This window comes from Polistes dominula, unplaced genomic scaffold (genome assembly GCF_049000335.1).
Source record: "Polistes dominula isolate Pdom_NZ unplaced genomic scaffold, Pdom_raw_medaka contig_82, whole genome shotgun sequence".
Taxonomy (NCBI): Eukaryota; Metazoa; Arthropoda; class Insecta; order Hymenoptera; family Vespidae; genus Polistes; species Polistes dominula.
This window is the reverse complement of record NW_028301046.1, coordinates 687,603-707,668: the sequence shown is the minus strand read 5'-3', so window position 1 is coordinate 707,668 and position 20,066 is coordinate 687,603. Positions and strand designations below refer to the sequence as shown.

The 20,066-nt window shown below is 34.1% G+C and overlaps 1 protein-coding gene and 1 long non-coding RNA gene across 2 annotated transcripts in view; both read right to left on the bottom strand.

Moving 5' to 3' along the window:
• blo (bloated) overlaps positions 1-20,066 on the bottom strand; it is a 106,738-nt gene that overhangs the window by 62,970 nt on the left and 23,702 nt on the right. The window lies entirely within an intron of this gene.
• LOC149031603 (uncharacterized) lies at positions 12,223-16,054 on the bottom strand. Its single transcript, XR_016177561.1, has 2 exons — positions 15,144-16,054; positions 12,223-14,661 (listed from the first exon to the last, which is right to left on the bottom strand). It is a non-coding gene; the product is annotated as an uncharacterized LOC149031603 (long non-coding RNA).

Below are 20,066 nucleotides of genomic sequence, written 5' to 3'. Positions count from 1 at the left end.
ATGTATAGATAGATAGATAGATCGAAAGAGAGAGAGAGAGAGAGAGAGAGAGAGAGAGAGAGAGAGAGAAAGATTGCAGTAGGTGGCACGACACGTGAACGGCTCGCCTTTCCATATTATTTATCTCCGGCCGCTTTATTAACGTCCTTCCTTCGCGGCTTATTAAATAAAGCAATTCTCCGCGTAGGTGACCTATGCCCTCCGTGTAGATCCTGCAGAGATATCGGTTTCGTTTTCAACGTGTGCCCTCTCTCTCTCTCTCTCTCTCTTCTCTTTTTATTACCAATACCAATTCACACGCATATTATACACCTGAAGTAGTAAGTTTTCCGTGAATGCACGCGTATCATATAATACGCGTATACACATGATGGTACACGCCCGTTTGTGTATTTGTAAATGATTATTGACAGAATATATTCGACGTGTAGCAAGTTACTCTTATGACTTGATCGACGTAACACGAAGTTTCAACCTTTTTAGATTGTATCAAAAAGAAATGAGAAAAAAAATTATAAAAGTACTAGGGGTGCCTCGCCACGCGTTGCTGCGGCTCACAATCAGTTCGATACACACGTCTTAAATAAATACACGCAATAAAATAATATTGCGATTATAAATTGAGATACTAACTATTTTATCTTTCAAGTTAGATTAAACTGCACACAGTGTGCAAAATTTGATGAAAATCGGTTCAGTAGTTTAGGAGTCTATTGTGGACAAATAACGTTCACGTAATTTGTATATATTAAGATTATGTTAAGTATTATTAAATTGTTTTATATATGTATATTTGATTAATTAAATAAGAATATTAATGCAAGAAAATTCAGCACAAACTTTCCAAGTGTTCAACGCATGTTGGCGAACGGTGTATGTGTGAGCGAGTGTTCATCGAACGGTGTGTGTGTGTGCGTTGGTACGGGCCACCGTTTATGGTACCTTGCTAACGGTGCCAGGCCCAACATCGTTCCGCAGGTGAAGGCAATATTGAAAGTACACGCCGTGGTGCGGTTCCGTTTTGTTTGTCGCAAATCTTGTACCGTGCGAACGGAGCCTACCTTTTTCATTCCTTATTATTATTTTCTCATACTTATTTGTTTTATTAATTTTTTCCTTCCATTTATAAATAATTATGTAGAAAGTATTATTCCGTTTCCTCTATCATTTTCAATTGATATTAAAATATTAAGAATAATTGCACAATTATATATATATACAATGTAGAATAAAAATTATTGATGCTGATGAAATATACTTTGAAAAAGTGTCTGTCCCAGTCAAGAATATTTTATTCTTATTTCTAAATAATTCAGTAACATTCGATCATGGTAATAAATAATCTATCTAAAAAAAAAAACAACAGGTGTGTGCAGATCACACGTGTTAGAAGTGAAACCTTGAAAAAACTAAGTTTCGAGAAAATCAGACGAATGCAGAATATCAGGTTGTAGGATAATTGTAGGATTTATTTGTTATAATATTATTATTATAATAATATTATAACATTTTCTCGTTTCATAGACGCCTGCTGCTCTGTTACACCACCGCCTACCGCCGCCCCGTTACATTTTTTCAAATCACACACATTCTAAGGAAGTTTTCACTTCAATAATCTTTGTTTTGTTATACCGATTTAAAGATCGTATAATTATGTGTAAAACCAGACACGCGATAGAATGATTAATATAATATTACATTAACTTATTCTACGTAACACGTTTTAAATTGCAAATTTATTCGACAAAGTAATGCAATAGTTCGTAACCGAGTGTAACGATAACAGCTCGTTATCATCGGGTTAATATAATCACAAAGCTTAGACCATGTTATTCGTTTTACATGAGAAAATCATATTGAACGTGATTTTTTTTCATTGCATTTGCATTGAGAGGGAAGGCCGCACCGCTCGTTCACTCGCGTTCGTTCGCGTTCGTTCGCGAGTGTTACGATGTAAGAGAAAAAAGAAACAGAAAGAGGGTGGTGGTGGTAGTGAAAGAGAGAGAGAGAGAGAGGAGGGTAGGACGGGGGGAGAGGGGAAGGGGGGAAGTAACCTGTTACTCGGCTAATACCACACGTCACTTATCTGAACGTCGAGCGAATTTAATCCGGTATTAAGTCGACTATATCGAGATTCGAGTTCGCCGTGCCACGGGTCAGTACTCGTAATCCTTGTAATTTCTTGTTGACACTCGACGCGTTCCACGGAAACTATAGAAAAAAGAATGATTGAATGGGGTTGAGAGGGGAGTTTATAGGGAACGGTAGTAGTATATGTATACGTATGGGGCGTAACTTCGATCAAAACTCCATCTTCAACGATATACTCAAGCGATAGGGGAAAGTCGAGCTGTTCTGTCGACGCGTTGACAGTTAACTTTAGTCTCGTTAAGATCCTACTACTACCTTCAGTCGACTTGTTTTTTTGTTTTTTTGTTTTTTTCATTCCATCGTTGTATCAAGAGCTTCTGAAAGTGGTTATCCTTGTAACGAAGGAATATGATAATCTTTCCATATATTCACTCGGTTGAACTCGTTTACGCGTTAACGATGACATTTTCATTTTATTGCTTTATTTTTCTTTTTTTTTTGTGGTCTTTTAAATACGGTCACTCTGTTGATTATAACATTTGTTACGAATGTTCTTTCATTTTGAAATTTGTTTTTTTTTCTTGGAGATCTTTTTTTAAAAATCAAGAAAGTTCCACTAATTATTTTTCGAAAAGATTCATTTTCGGAGTATGAAGGAATGATAAACGAAAAAAGATACATGTGACGATAACGATCGTGAGACTCGAATGAAATTTTACTCATGTCTTTTCTCTCTGCTCTTTTCTCTGTTTATGGTGGCGAAGAGAAAAGAAGTGTTAGACGCTTGTTGCTTCGAGTGAATCACTGTCGGGAATAGAGCAAGGAAAATAAGAGAGAAAGAAAAGCAAGGTATAGATATATACTACTTGATGTCAGTCCATATTGGGTTCGAACAGGTTCACGCAATGAAACTGATGGTGTTCCGCCTATGGTGAATGTATTATAAAAAAAAAAAAATCCACACACTTTCGATTTCTATGATATACATCTTTTAAATATCAAACATTCATCTAATTGTCATATTTTCCATCAAATTCCATTTTCACTAATAAAATCTTATGCAAATCAAAATATGTATTACCACATAAAAGAAAGTAAAATGAAGATCAACTTTCTTTTTACGATCTTGAATATGTTTTTTTTTTTTATCATAGTATTGAAGAATGAAACTTATTGATGTATATGTGTGTATCAAACCGAGTTATATTATTTATATGAATACATGAATTATATTGAAGATGAATGTAAAGTAGTTGTATCTACATGGTCAGATACGACGTGTCAGTGCGGAATACACACAGTAGCCATATATGGTAGACGTAAAGCTAGTGGTCACTCCATGTGTTGGCGCTGCCATCATCTTTATCTCGGTCACGGCGACTCTGTGAAAGTGAGAGCCCCTTGTCGTAGTCGTAGTCGTCGTCGTCGTCGTCGTCGTTGTCGTCGTTTCTCGGTTGCTGCCGATGTTCCGAGTTACTTGCATGCTCGTGCAACCGAAACGATATACTCTTTTCGATCATTTCTCTATCTATCTATATTATTTTATTATTTCAATTTATCAACTTCATATTTCAAGTAGATTTCATTTGAAATAAACATTAAATTCGGTCTATTTGAAACATTAATCGTAGGCCTGGTCTAACAAATAATATAAATTGATTTTAATTAAAAGGTCATATGGTTTAGTAATTTATTAAAGGATTCATCGTTAATATAACGATGAAAGTCGATTAACTCGCAAGAATCATTTTTTCAAACATTGACAAAGTATCTATTTATCTAAATAATAATCTCTATATCACACATTATTTGAGTTTTCTAATAATCTTTTTGTATACTTTGTAAATAACCCTTTGATAGAAACTAATGCATATAATTCTGTATAAGATATACATACACCACTGTGTATGTGTATGTGTATGTGTACATGTAAAAGTTAGATAGAAGGGAAGAAATAATTTTAATGATCCTGTCGGCTTAACTTGCACACAGAAAGGGAGAGTAAGAGACGACATTGCGATCTTTGAGAAGAAAACCTGCTGCTCGTAGTATAAAGATGCGACGTCGAGTTGGATCGTTGATCATCTTCGACGTTACGATCGAAATGAATACGAGTTAGAGAAAGAGAAAGAGAGATAGAAAGACCGCACGCGGATCTTAGATTTATCTCGGATTAAAGTGTAATGCGCGATTAACGCAATAAATCCCGGATTCTGGTCGTATGTATGTAGTTAAATCCAACTGGTATAGATCTCCTGCTGAGACACGCGCGCTGATACGCAAACGACTCGACTATTCATCGCGTGTGTGAGATTCTTTTCCACGAATTAATGTATTATCAAGCAAATCACACTTTCATTCGATATATTTTCTAATTCTACCTTCTTTTATGAATGACACACACACATTTTTTTTTGTAAGAAAATATATATTTCGGGATTATTTTATTTAATTTCGTAAGCTTTTGAAGAATTGACAAAAATAATGTTTTTTCAAAATAAATAGAAAGTAGAGTTTGAGAGAGAGAGAGAGAGAGAGAGAGAGAGAGAGAGAGAGTTTCTGTTTTGATCAAATTGAAAGTTCATTTCTTCCCACGCGATGAACAACTGGCCACTGCTAGAGTTAGCCAGCCATCCAAGTAACCAACACACAACTAGGATAAGTTGCTAGCTTGGTATTCAAGCAACGAACCAATCGCACGCTCGAACGAACTCTCAAAGAGGGACGTTCGAAAGGGAGAGAAGAGTAGTGTGTTGTGTCGGTCGGTTCTTTCGATCGATAAAGCCGACGCAATATTCTTATAGTGTCGATGAAAAAGGCCACACGAATAAAGAAGAAGAGAAATAAATAAAGAAAGTAAGAAAGAATGAAAGAATGAGATAAAGTGAGAGAGAGAGAGAGAGAGAGAAAGAGAGAATATAAGAAAGGAAAATGAGAGGTGGAAATAAGGCGCGAGAGGACGCATCGACACGTCCTGGCAACGAGTTTTGAAGCTAATAGCCTGCGAGTAGATCGCGATCTTTCTTCTTGCTGACCGACGTCGAATTACCAGGGCGAACGTTCCTATCTCCTCTTGTGGTGCACCGTGCATCCGAGTGTACTTTAATTGGACGATCGTAATCAGATAATGGCGGGGAATTAATATTTCCCTGGAAGAAGTAGAAGTAGGAGAAGAAGAAGAAGAAGAAGAAGAAGAAGAAGAAGAAGAAAGAGAAGGTAGAGAAGATAGAGAAGAAGAAGAAGAAGAAGAAGAAAAGAAGAGCCGGCTCTTGGAGCCGACTAAAAGGGACAGCAAAGCATCCCTTGCAAAAGTCTGACAAGTGTGTTCCTTGCTTAGTTAGAGTCTTACCTTTCTAATGGTCCGACTTTACTTTGTCTTCATAGTTTTTTATTTTCTTCAAGATGATTCAAATTTGATCAAGATAATAATATTATCGTACGATCGTCATTTATTCTTGTCAGATAATTGTGACAGTGTAGAATTACTCAAGAAAATATATATTTTATTATTTATCTATTTTCTCGAAAGATTTATCTAACGAATATAAAAATCTTGTTTTTTTTTTTCTCTTTTTTTGTTTTTTCATACAGATAAGTATATCTATAAAAAGAAAAAGAAATAAATTGTAGAACAATGCTTGTGAGAAGTATTGATCGACCACGCCTATACGTATAAAAGTTTCTCTTATGAACGGATCTCTTTTAAAGCCAGGTGAGAACTAAAAACAATGTTTTAAATCACCTGCCAGAGTTCGAGAACAAATCGTGTGAGGAAATCTATGTAACTTCGAGGAGTGACCTCCTATCGTTGGCAGGGAGGGAGACATGCTTGGCTTTGTTTTCTAAGATTTATTATACGTCGATCTACTGCGACGTTTTTCTTTCCTCCACCTTCCTTCCCCTCCCCCCCCCTTTTCCTCCTGTCACGAACGAATCTTACACGTCGAAGTTTTACTCTGTAACCTTCTTCTTCTTCTTCTTCTTTTTCTTTTAGTACTAAACTTTAAACTACTACTTCCGCCTGCGGTTCGAATTCCATTCGAGTTCACGGATTTCAATCGTCTATCGACAACCTCGATACACCATCAAGTATTATCCTTCAGGGGGAACGGACAAGCTACTGCGAAGGATCTTTTATCTTTAATCTGCCTTGATATATTTAAACTTCGGATATCGATCGAAATTCATTGAATTTGCTTTTTTCTATTTCTACAGATCGATCAAACAAATAAAACACATGAATCATTTAAATGAACTTTGTATAAATCTATCGAAAAAAAAAAAAAAAACAATAAAATTACAATAATAATAAAAGATAATGAATATGTAAAAAAGAGAGAGAGAGAGAGTGAGAAAGAAAGAGAAAGATGTGGAATGAAATGGAAAGTGAACAGCCTACGGCTGGACCAGTGTGGGTGTGTGAGTGTGTGTGTGTGTATAAGAGACTCGGTGTACTGGTTTGTTGTGTTGTGTTCCGAGTAGAACGCGTACCCTCCTCTCGAGTATCCGTGTAACTCTCTCTCCTCTCCTCTCGTTTCCTCCTCTCGTTTCCTCTGATTCACTCTCTCACTCTCACTCGTATTCCGGCGTGGTTGTTGGTCGGACAAGAGAGTCGTCGGTGGCGCCTCGGGCGATCGCACACGACACAGGTGTCTGTCTGCATTATGCCCCGTGTACATTGCACTGACGTTGCCGCCGCGAATGCCGAGCGACATTGTAATTTGTAAATTGCATTTGTGAGCGAGCTAGCTAGGGTGCGCGCGCGCGCGCGCAAACACTTTGAGAGAAAGAGAGAAAGAGAGAAAGAGAGAGAGAGAGTTGGGATAGGAACTCCTATCCTTATCCTATCTCTTTCTCTTTCTCTTTGTTTTATTCTCTTTCTAGCGAGTGCAACGAGATCGTAGAAGACGAGAGAACGACGTTGTTAATCGAGTGCACCGATCGTAAGTCCACGTTAAGAGATAATGAATCATCGTGTTTTCCCTTTGCATAACACTTTCAACTTGCTTCCGTTCTTGTTACTTTGCAAAATGATACACACATATATGTTAATATTTTTATTATAAATTATTGTTACATCGATAATACTTTTATATTTATACGGTGTTGTTGTATGTACAACTTATTGATCGAATGTTTGTTTGAAATTTGTTATATCAATTTCAAGAGATTATTATATTTATATTTTGTATTGTATATATATATTGATTTTTTATCTTTTTATTTTATCTCTTTGCGGCACAGAATTTCAGATAATAAAATAGCCCTATGTTGCATAGAGAAATTTGATTACGTTTTAAATTAAACAAAATTCATAACCAATTACTTTTGCATAAATAAGATGAAATAGAAACTTATGTGCACGTGTAAAAATTGCAATAATATTTCGAGATGGGACTACAAATTTCCCACCCACGTGTATTACGGTGTATCAAAAAGGTGGGACAATTTTAAACCCAACGTGTCTCAAAGAGTTATATCATTTTTGTTTATCATTTGGATTACTATGGTTATTGATAAAATTGATTTGTTTATTGATAGAAATATGTGTACTTCTATACGAGATTATAATAAAAGGAATTTAGTTATAAATTATTCGAAAGAATTTGTGTATTATTTTTTGTTTTGTTTCGTTTTAAAAGAGGATTATAGTAAATTACACCCTCTTGTAAATTCATTGGATTTGCTTCTCTCGTCACGTAGTAAGTAACCTCATGTGTAAGAAAGATTATTTTTTTTTTTTTTTCAATACATAGCGAATATCGAATGAGAGTAGAGGATAATTTGCGAAATGCGTTCGAGAAAGAGTAAGAGTAAGTTTATCGTCTTGTGACTTTATAGAGTCGATCTAAGCGAGAAGAAAAATCGAATATGCTCGTTTGAATTGGCGCTTACAGCGCGAACGACGTATATTATAATAATACGTTTCTTACCGAGAGGAGCCAACGATGCCCGTGCTTATGGATAATCGTCGATAACGACCTCGATAAGAGGAAAGATTATGTGAGTGAAATAAACAAAAACAAAAAAACGAAAAAAAAAAACAAAAATATAGAATTAAAATACGAATAATATTCGTGCTACAAAGTGTAACATTTTTTTTTTTTTTCAATAAAAATTTCAATCGCGATAAATAAAATCAAACAAAACACACACGACACGTATAAGGTAATACGTGAGGTTACGAAATTTCACGCTCTAACCATTCTGATAGAAATAAAAGCAGAAAATATGATCAAAGCACGGATTACGATATTCAACACTTTAATTTGACATCGGATTACAAAAAAAAAAAAAAGGTTAGTAATTATTATCTTGCTTGTTCTATCGAAACCATATACGATTTAGTATATTCGATGAACCTGCACGATCAAGAGTCAAACAACAAGAAGAAGAAAAAAAAATATCAAAATGAGTGAAAAGAGGAAGAAAAAGGAAAGAAATGAAATGGCAGAGAAAACGTGAGAATGACGTAAAAGGATACGGTACAAACAGGTCGTAATACTTATGTTCTAAATTGTCTTTTTTTCCTTCCTTTTTCTTTTTTTTTCTCTGTTAGATCAAACTCCGTTCATTTTCATAACGCTTTCCCGCCGCTTTTGGTTATATATATATATACATAGAAAAGAACCGTTTTCAGATCTGTAATATCGAAGGGGAGCACGTGTTCGAAGACGGAAACGGACAGCACGCCTTTCTACGATATACCAACTGGGTGCACGAATTCGTGCAAGGCTAGCCAAGATACTTTTCCGATCGTTCCTTCGAATCGTGCCGAGACCGTCGATCGGCAGCTCGAATTTCGATAACTATCGATCGATCTTTGTGTACTTAACTGTATATATATATATATATATATATATATATACAATAATATTATATCTAGCTATATATGGATTTAGATATATGTGTATATTTCAAAGAACTCGGCCAATCGGCCTGGCATTGTTCCGATCTTGCTAAACGATCGAGCGACTTGACCTTTATTTTATATAAGAGATATAATATATTTTATATAGACACCATATATACAGGGTATGTCTTGAAAAATTGAACAATATAATAATAAATTTTTCATTTGTGGGATCCGTGAAAAAAATTGGACCGATTGGACCAACTGGACCGAGACTCGAACCACGGATCTTTCGCTTTCCGGGCGACTGCGACTGCTCCAGTCCCATACATTTATATTTTTAATCGTTGCTTTGAGAAATAAAACGTTAAATGATATTACGATTTCAATAAAATAAATGATTTGACACACAGTAATAATTTTATAAATAAAATAAAATATTATGTTCAACCATTTTTGTTTCAGTATACGATTATTATTGTATACGTATCGGATAACTAATTATAATACAAAGAGAAGATATTTGTTGGTTCCGTTTCTCGTGACTCACCCTGTATATATTCTCTCCATAGACAAGCAAGCACCTTGCACGGTTGTCCATTCCTTTTCGCGCAGCACCTTCTCGTCGTAGTCGTCGTCATCGTCTTCCTTACAGCACCAACACACACGATTGTTTACCTTTCGCAAGAGCGTGCAGCTCTCGAGAGTTATTCAGTACAACTTCCAATATGGAAAATTCTATGTCGTAATACCGTACTTGTCTTGGTCCTCAATCGGTCTTCGTCATTGTCCGAGCTTAGTCTACCCATAATTGTATTTGGGAAAAAATATTCTTTCCATTTTTTACGATACAAACGATGACCGATTGTCATACGTTTCATGACTAACTTTTGCATAACTTCCTATCTCTTGAAACATATTTAATTTTATATCCAAAATCCATTAGGATGATAATTTATATTTATTTTTTATTAAGGGTACCCCTATCTCACAATCAGTCCGATACACACGTCTAATAATCATGACTCTTTGTTAATAAACAAATAAGAATAAACTGTCCTATCTTTCAAGTTGGATGAAACTGCATACAGTGTGCAAAATTTTTATTAAAATCGGTTCAGTAGTTTAGGACTCCATTGCGAACAAACAACGTGACGTGACGTAATTTATATATATATATATATTAAGATTATTGCAATACTTTTAGCACGTGTTAGATATGTTCGAAAGTCGTACGATCGTCAAAATGATCGTTTTCTTTTCGTTTATCGTAAAGCATTAATATATTATTCATTATTATTATTATTATTATGAAACATTATTTGCATACAAAGTATCACTGTTCTCACGTATTTTGATACTAGCCTGTCTCCAGAATTGTTTGCTTTCGTTGGGTGCACCAACAAGAAAGGTAATTATGGTTGATTATCGAATAGAATAATACCTGCTGTGAACCGAAGTCAATTGTGTATATCTCTATGTATCACTAACACATATATATATAAGTATATGAATTACATAGAAATACATAGTAGTAACAACGTTGTACACCTGATATTTCTTCGAACGTTATTGCTCCAGAAAAGTAGCGATAATATCGTCCATTGTCGGGTAAAATATTACGACAAGTTAAACGATCGCACGGTCGATTCATTTTTCGAACGTCACCCCATTTTTTTCTAGTTTTTTTTTTTTATTCCTTTGGAATGCATGCAGACAAAGAGAGAGAAAGAGAGAGAGAGAGAGAAAAAGGATTGAAAGGTACGAAGTCACGAGAAAAAAATAAATCAACATCATTTTAATAGATTGCTAGAACCCAATCGTTTTAAAAAGTGTATATATATATATATTTTTTTTTTATCTCATCTAAGGTTTAAAGAGTTGTTGCAAAAGTTAGGAAGATTAATTTATCTTCTACGAGACATCAAATGATCGATAATATTCTCTAACTCTAAGATGTGCTATTGTCAAGTTTAATAACAAATTGCATGTATTTTTTTCTTTTCCTGTTTTTGACGTTTTTCAATGCTTTTGACGTGAAGAAATCTTTTTCTTTCTTCTTCTTTTACTTCGTGTTTTGGATTTTAAAACTAGTCGAATAAAAAAAAAAAGAAAGATTGGTGATACATTTAAAAGTGAGTCACAGATGGGTAGGTGGTGCTCGAGGAGAAGAGCAAACTCCTGACCCAGAAATCCATAAAAAGTAAGCACGAAGTTTACGAAATACCGTGTCTAGTCTTTCAGTAAGTTTCCTAAAATAGAAGGTTTATATATTTGTCGGAATAAAAAAGAGAAAAGGAGGAGGAGGAGGAGGAGGTACTCTTCAAGGACAACACAGGAAGTTTACAGAATATTTACGAGTAGTTGGTTTCCATTAAATCTTTTTCTTTCTTTCTTTTTATCCCTTTGTTTTCACGTTTGTTCTGTTTCTTTCTCAAGTTTGTAAATTCGTAGACGACAATTTTGTATTAAAATATTCTACTAAGTAAGTCGTGTATATACTTGATGTAAATTTTAAATAAAAAGAATAATTATCTCGTTAATCTTTTAACGAGAATGACATTTTTAGAAATTCAATTTATTTTATCCAATCGAATAGACGATAATTTGGATTTATTGATTTTTTTCATTCCAAGAAAACTAAAATCCTACAAAATGGTTCTACATTTTATACGAGACTTTCGAAATTTTTATAATCTTATTCACGACCTTTATTTAAATTCACGAACTCTATTAAAATATTAGGAAACATAAGTGAAGATCGAGTTTGAATTCAAAATGGAAAGACAACAAAAAAAGAAAGGATATTCATTTTGATACCTCTTTTAATCGTTTTCTCTCGTGAATAATAAATTTGTTCGACTGAACAAAAAAAATAAAAAGAACACGGTAGAAGTGAAACCTTCAAAGAAAACCAAGCTTCGAAATAATTGAATTGTAATACAGTGCCATCTAAGAACCTTAGAAAGAATCTTACAAAACCTAGATAATCTCTAAATAAAAATCTTTAAATTAGTAATAAAAAATAATTTTAAAAAATCACATGAAATAAAATAAATTTCACTAAAATAAGTTGTGTGGTTTCGGAATTATTAGTGGACAAACATATTGTGTGACATTGTATTTTTATATATAGAATTTAATTCATTAATTAATTAATTATTTTTGTTTCATCGGTTTCACTTCGGTTTCTTCCGTTTTACGATTTTCAAATCACCCTGATTCTAAAGAAGTTTTCACTTCAATAAAAAAAGAAGAATAAAACAAGGTTTAAAACGTATTATCTTAATGGCATACGTATATTGTTTTAAATATATACGCGAGTTATTTCGACATAATATAAATTATAAAGCACAGCAGCTTATGTAAACCTGCTAAGGTTTGCGTGTTACGTCAAAAATTTCACACACCACACACACACACACACATACACAGATCTATATTATATCTATTATAATTTTTCATTTAAATAGAAAGAGATAGTAATAATTATAGGTAGAACTTCTCGTGTATTATTTCGCATAATTGCCGGGAAATGAATATATACATTTTTGTTGCTATGTTGTTGTTGTTGTTGTTGTTGTTGTTATTGTTATTACTTCGAAACATTGAAGTTATCGTTCGAGGTAAGCGTAACATTAAATATAGGTTTATCTTGTTCGAAGTAAACACGAAAAATATATTAAACGAATGAGTAAAATACTAATTTCTAACTCGTTGAATTCCACCAGTCGATTATCGTGACCTCGCAATGGCCGATTTAGCTGCATGAGTTCTAACACACATCAGAAGAGAACTCGAAGATAGTATAAGAGTATACTTAAGTAGTAGTCCTAAGAGGTTTAGAACATTTTAACCAGCTGCGTTGTATCTTACGTCATTCTATCCTCATTTTTCTAACATTTTCATTTTTTCTTCTTTTTTTTTTCTATATTTTTTCTTTTTACTTTAATGGACGTATTAACTGACTCGATCGTTTTTCTTCTCTGATAGACGTTTACACGGACGATTTCATGTTCTCTCTTTCTCTCTCTCTCTCTCTTTATTTCTTTGTATTCGTATTTATTTCTCTTATTTTCCTTCCTTCTTCTTCTCTCGTTGAAATACGAATCGATCGAGACGTGGAAAAATTTATTACGAAAGTGGGTCCGATCGCGAGTGTCCGTGTGCTATAAAAGCACGGATTGGTTGGTAGCTGATCGATGAGTTTTCACCGATGTACGTACGTTTAACCCGTCGGCTTGATCGAAGCTAAAGCTTTAACGTCATTAATCGCACGTGTCTGCAATTAATCGCTCGAGAGGTACGGCGTAACGAACGGCACGAACGGTCAAACGTTGCGTGCACACCCCCTGGGGGAGAGAATATTTATGCGTATGAACATTGTACGTACCTTAAGCCACACGCTTCGTGTTCAAATCTAAAATACTTTTCAAAATATAAAAGAAAATATTCAAAGGAAATGTGCAGTATGCACACGTGTTCGTATAAACAACTATATATATATATATATAGATATAAGAAAATGTTACGAATGCTTATCATTATTTGTATTTAACGCGTTTTACAAACCACTGATGAGAGATTGGTCCAATGTTGATGATGACCGTTTGCTAGAACTCTTATCGGGTGTTATTATTTTTTTCCGTATGTCGTTTGGGTCTCGTGAACGAGCAATCACGTTTCATAACGGTACAAACTTTAGCTTAATACCTTTCGGTTTATATCTATAGAATGTCTACGAAATGAACGACGAGTGGTTGGTTGGTTGGTTGGTTACTCGATAACTATAGGAAAGAGAGGAGTTTGGAAAGTAGGGTTAAACGGTGGATAGAAAAGAGAGGAAATATGAAAGGCGTGTGTAAAACCTATCGAGTAAGGCTCGTTGAATATGTAAATGTTGGGAAGTGGCCAATCTGGACTCGCTTTAAACGGAGTGAGAGGGCGGTATACAGAAATTCGAAAGTAACTCGCGAATATTCGCCTAAGTATCTTGAATATAAAAATATGTATGTGTATGTGTGTGTGTCAGACATAGTTCAGTAGACTCGTTCGTAAGTACACCGACAGATCCGTGCAGATACGATTCCGCGTGAGAAGAGATATATCGCGCCTACGTTCTACACCTACACCCGCACCTACATATACATATACATATATATATGTGTACATGATACCACAGAGAAAAAGAGAGAACAGCGAAAGCACAACGAATTTTACGTCTGGAACCGTGGAAGGATACAAAACGACAGCTTCCAACAACCTAACAAACCACGCAACTGACTATTTTCCACGCCCGTTCGATAAATAAACGTACAATGAATTTCACGATTTTTTTTATCTACGACGATTAATTAATTTCCATATACAATACCATTATCAATAATATTCGTAAAAAAAAAATCCATCGAATATATATATATTTTTTTGTTTCAAATCGAAACTATGCAACAAGCTTTTCCTTTTTTCACGACACACGTGTATAAAAAAAAAAATAAAAAAAAGGCGTGTGATAATAAATGGTAAACGAGTTGTGAATTTGCTGCTACGGTTTAACGTCTTGGGAATATCGAGGTGGTTGTTGTTATTGTTAGAAGAAGAAGAAGAAGAAGAAGAAGAAGAAGAAGAGCAAGGAAGGAAAGTTCGCATCTTCCTGGACCATCAACGGTACCATGGGGGCTCTTCCCCTCGGAGCAGGATGTTCAACGAACGTTTTCCTACAGAATAGAAAGAGGAAGAAAGAATGAAAGAAAGAAAGAAAGAAAGAATGAGTAAGAGAGAAAGAGAGAGAGAAAGAGCAGACATTATCCGATCCTGTGGAAGGTTTCCGTGATGGCACACCGGGCATAGAGCATCGTGGCTGAGAGGCAGCATAAGACCCAAGATATCAATAAATAATCTATCTGACAATATTATCTCAACGGTTTTATGCCCCACGAAGCGGGGAATGCGATCCAGTTCGTACGTATACTCTTAAACTCCTTCACTCTACTATCATCTTTCTCTTTTTCTCTTTGGTTTTCTTTCCTTTTCTAATCCACACCACAACCGGCCTGGCCTCCTCCGCGAGTGGAGGTGTGAATGATCCGCCTACCATAAAGCAAAGTGCATCTAGCTTCCAAAGCATGCCGAGGAATGTTCTACAGGGTACCCTGTTCTCTCTCTCTCTCTCACTCTTTACTTTTTTTTTTTTTTTTACCTTCCTTCCTTTCTTTCTTTCTTTATTTCTCTCTTCTTCTTCTTCTTCTTCTTCTTCTTCTTCTCTTTTACTCTATGGCTATGCGACGGTATCGCGATCGAGTAACTGCAACTCTCAATTTGATCTTTAATGATCCCCACGGACTTTACTGCCGTGAGTTTTTCTAACCTCACGCTCTCGGCTATCCTCCTCATCCTCATCCTCATCCTTCAACCTTTTTTTTTCTTTTATTTTGTTTTCCTGTCGATCGACACAGGCCAATCGTATTTTCTTAAATCCATCTCGCACACTTTGTCAGAGCTACTGAACAATTTTGAAAATCAAATTCATTAACATTTATGCATTTTAATATCATAAATACTTATGATTAGAAAATGATGAATAATTTTTGTAAACTAAAATGAATTTGAATACTTTTCTCCGAACCCCATAAGTTTTCTTTCACTATTTCTCGTTTTATTACTTGGGGCCACCAAAGCAAATGCCATTAATGTGAACTTTCGATGGAAACGGGATACGACGTGAGCTCGACTCGCGTACAATCGAGCACTTGGGTGTGCGACTGGTGTGTAGGTCAAGCCTTCGTGGCTTGCAATGTTCTCGACGCTAGGTGTGGACCATGGCATACCAGGAATCTCCCCATAGAATATAGTAGATCCCTACGAATCTCTCAGACAATGCCTGTTTTTACGTCAATCTTTCTGGAATCCAAAGTACGCATTTTATATTTTCATCGAAACTATTTCTACTTCTACAAAGTTAGGAATTTATTTCTAAAATAAACGTTACGTTTGTATATTATCGTAGTTGCAATATTATTTGAAAAATATAAAATAACGATATATATATACGAAAAAATGTTGCTTGTGCAATGTATTTTGGAAGTGAAAACTTTTTTAGAATCAGGGTGATTTGAAAATCGTGAAACGGAAGAACGTGAAACCGAAGAAACAAAAATAATTAATTAATTAATTAATAAAATTCTATATATAAAAATTCAGTGTGTCACAATATGTTCGTCCACTAATAATTCCAAAATTACTCAACTTATATTAATGAAATTTATTTTATTTCATGTGATTTTTTAAAATTATTTTTTATTACTAATTCAAAAATTTTTATTTAGAGAGATTATATAGGTTCTGTAAGGTTCTTTCAATAGATGGCACTGTATTACAATTTAATTGTTTCGATATATTCACGCCTTGAAGCTTGGTTTTACGTTAAAGGTTTCACTTCTACCGTGTGTGATCTACACACAACTGTTCTTTTTGCTTTTTACTAAATTATAATTTATCATATTAATTAATACTGTGTGTTGAGGATCTGTGGCACGATTGCTACTTGACATTTCGAAAGTTCTCTTCTGTTAAAAAAGATTTGGCTTCTCACGACACGTTCTAACTTATTACGCAACACGTCGAATGTCAATGTCTGACCTGCCAATACCGTGACTACCGAGATACGCAAGACTAACTTTCATTTACAAAAAGTTTCCAATAATATTTTTTTTAACCGATTCTTTCGTCATATTCTTGCTCCTTAAATGCGTTCTTTTCAAATGATATTTTTCAAGTTATCCGATACAAATTTCTAAAACAATGTCTCGGTTAATTTACTATTGAAAAACTAACAAAAAAAAAACACTGGTTAATGATCTCTCAACTACAAGGTGTATAATCTTTGAAATCATTTGAAATAATTCTTTGAAAAACGTATTTAACAATTCTTTAGGATTTTTTGTACTTCTAGTTTATTACCTTTCAAAGAAAATATTCAACTTTCTAATGTAAATCCACGAAATATTATGATTCATTTCATTTCAAACGAGAAATTATAGCAACCGAGTTCAAATCTTTCGTACAAACAAATTTTTCCTTTGACTCAATCAAATAAAAAAACAAAAACTAAATCTAAATAAATTAAAATGATAAAACAAAAAAAAAAAAAGAAAGTATTTATAAAATCGAGGAAGAGAACGGAAGGAGATGTTGTAGAAACAGGCGCCTTTGGCGGCTGGGTGTGGATAGATCTCTCGAGGCGTTTTATCTCGCGCCCTTTTTCGCGTGGGTGTCCTGTACTTTCGTTACGGTCGATCGTCAGCCACTATAGAGGCACCTAACTATATAGTAGGTGTGTATATATTCTTTCTATACATACAAATATATTTGTATGAGTTTTAGGTGTGCGTACGTGTTAAACTTAAATGCTACTTGACCAATTCGCTGCGCACAATATATACATATATACATACACATGTGTGGTGGTGTGCCACCTGTAGCTGGGACTTCGATATATACGTCGTCGTTGTGCAACGATAACTCGACTCCACCGTGGGACCGTGTAGTACATTTTACGATCGTTTGTCACACCCTCGCAATCGCGATTTCTTTTACGTCGCATTCACGCGCAAAGTACTCGCATTTGTTCTATGTGTGTGTGTGTGTGTGTGTGTGTGTATATGTGTTACTTTTTTTTCTATTAACATTTCTTTCCTTTTCTTTCTATCTTTTATACTTTATATCTATTTAACAGTACGCATCGAATATTTTTTTTCTTCTTCTTCTTTCAAGGACGTGCGAATATGTTAACTCGATTCGATTCTTAGAATACATATGTATTTAAATGAATTTACTTACAGGATCTAGATTAATCTCTATACTTTATTATTATTATTATTATTATTTTTTTCTAGGTTGTTAGAATCGATTAATCCTTTGAACTATCATTGTTTTTTTCTTTCTTTCTCACAATCGTTTTGTTTTATCGTTTCATTAGTTCCTTCTTTTTTTTTTTATTCTTTGTTCTCTTGACGTGTATCATTTATTTTATTGTATTAAATATAAATCGATTGAATAAAAATTGAATGATTTTATTTCATTGGTGCTATTGGTAATTATCATAATTATTATGATTAGTATTTATGCAATTTGTATAAATATTGATTGAAAATGTATTAGATCAAATAACTAATCTAAAAATAACAACCATTCTACGTTTGTTCATGCATATATGGGTCAAGACAATATTTATTCAAAGAGTTGTGTCTAATCGAATGATCATGACTAATCTTACGAGAAGATACGCTATCTGTAACAAGTAATAATGTAACCACTTACTAACCTGTGACCTGAATTCACGTCAATAATTTTTCTTTACAATCATTTTATGGCTCAATATACAAGGTGTTTCGTAATTTGTGGGACACGCTTCATAAACGAGCAAGAGACACAAAAGCAATGAGAACAACAAGTATAAAAATGTATTTAAAGTGCATACTTGGTGTTTGACACCTCAACAAATTTTTGATCTTTCGAAAATGGTACTGAATTCGAAAAAAAAAATTCAGATGGGTATAAAACCTATTCTATTTTTAAAAAGATGTATCAAACTACTTGTAAAAAAATTGCGAAGTCTAAATATTAAAATAGCGACTTTAGGAGACACGTTCAAACACGTTGGGGTGTCAAACACCCACAGTGCACTTTAAGGGTTAAATATTTAATCATTTGAAAATATAGGTTTCCGCATAGAAAAATTGTTAAAAATTATTGAAAATTTTATACGAAGATTCTTATGACTTGCAGTAATGCAATAACCTAACACGTAGGATAATAGTCTTGCATATAAAAAAAAAAAATGTTCATTTCTTGCAACATAAAAAGATAAAACATTAGTAATTTTTCAAATTGACGCGAATCAGAAGCTTACACCATGATCATTACTTACAACGTGTTCTTCTAATTAGATAATGACGTCGATATTTTATATTCGTACGTTCACCTGACTTTATAAAATATACGAGTAAATGATTGTACGTATATTATTTGCTTTCGTCCTTAATCGTATCAATTATCGATAAATTCGAATTGAAGGGGCACACGACTGGAATTTAAAATATACTAATAAACGAATATGTATTTATGCAAACACATACATACCTACATACGTGAAACTTGGGTTCAAAGGATCACGAGAAATCAAGCGTTTAGATTTAATACATCATTCGTGAAATTATTCATGGAATAATAAAGAATAATAATACTCGTAGTAAATTATAGTAGGATTATTGTTTAACTAGCATACATACATGTTGTACATAAATGATTTATAAATCTCTAACCGACAAAAGAGACGACCAACCGACCGACCGACCGACCATTCTGAATATTTTTCTAAGACTTTTGATCAATTTCGCAACAATCTAACAGATCGTGAAACATTGTACATTTTTTATTAGTTTTTTTATTTTTTTTTATTTACGATATGAACGTATAAAAGGGAACCTTTATGAAAAGATCTCTCTTTTATAATATGCACACCTTGGAAATACGAGAAAGGTAACCGAATGGCTTTTCCGTAACCCGCGATTGCCCCACCTTTCGTTTCGTCGATGGGTGCGAAGCCGAGAGAATAATAGTTCGCCGTTCGAGCGTAACTTTACGTCCGGTAAATCTTGCCAGTGTATTTTCAACGACAAGATAAGCTAACTCACGTTTATATATATATATATATGTATAGAAGTTTATAAAAAAAAAAAAAGAAAAAAGTTTACGGGGTTGCTTGCAAACGTGACCTTAACAAAAAATATTTCAACTGAACTGAACTCTCTCATCATCTACATTTTGATTCGTTTCTTTGATGTTTTTATCATTTTCCGTAAATTAAACCATAGAAGAAAGAGAGAACGAAAATATATTAATAAAAAATGATTTATCAAAGTTCATGAAAAATCGTAAACTTTTTTTTATTGCAGACAATTTTCGATTGGTCACGTTAGGTATACCATTCAACTAGTATACGTACACTGACGTCGATGATCTTTCCCAAGCCCTATTCGTGATTTTTTTTTTTTTGTTCCTCTCCAATATCGATAATCTCCGGAACGGTCGGGGAGCTCCGTTAGGAAGTATACATCTATCT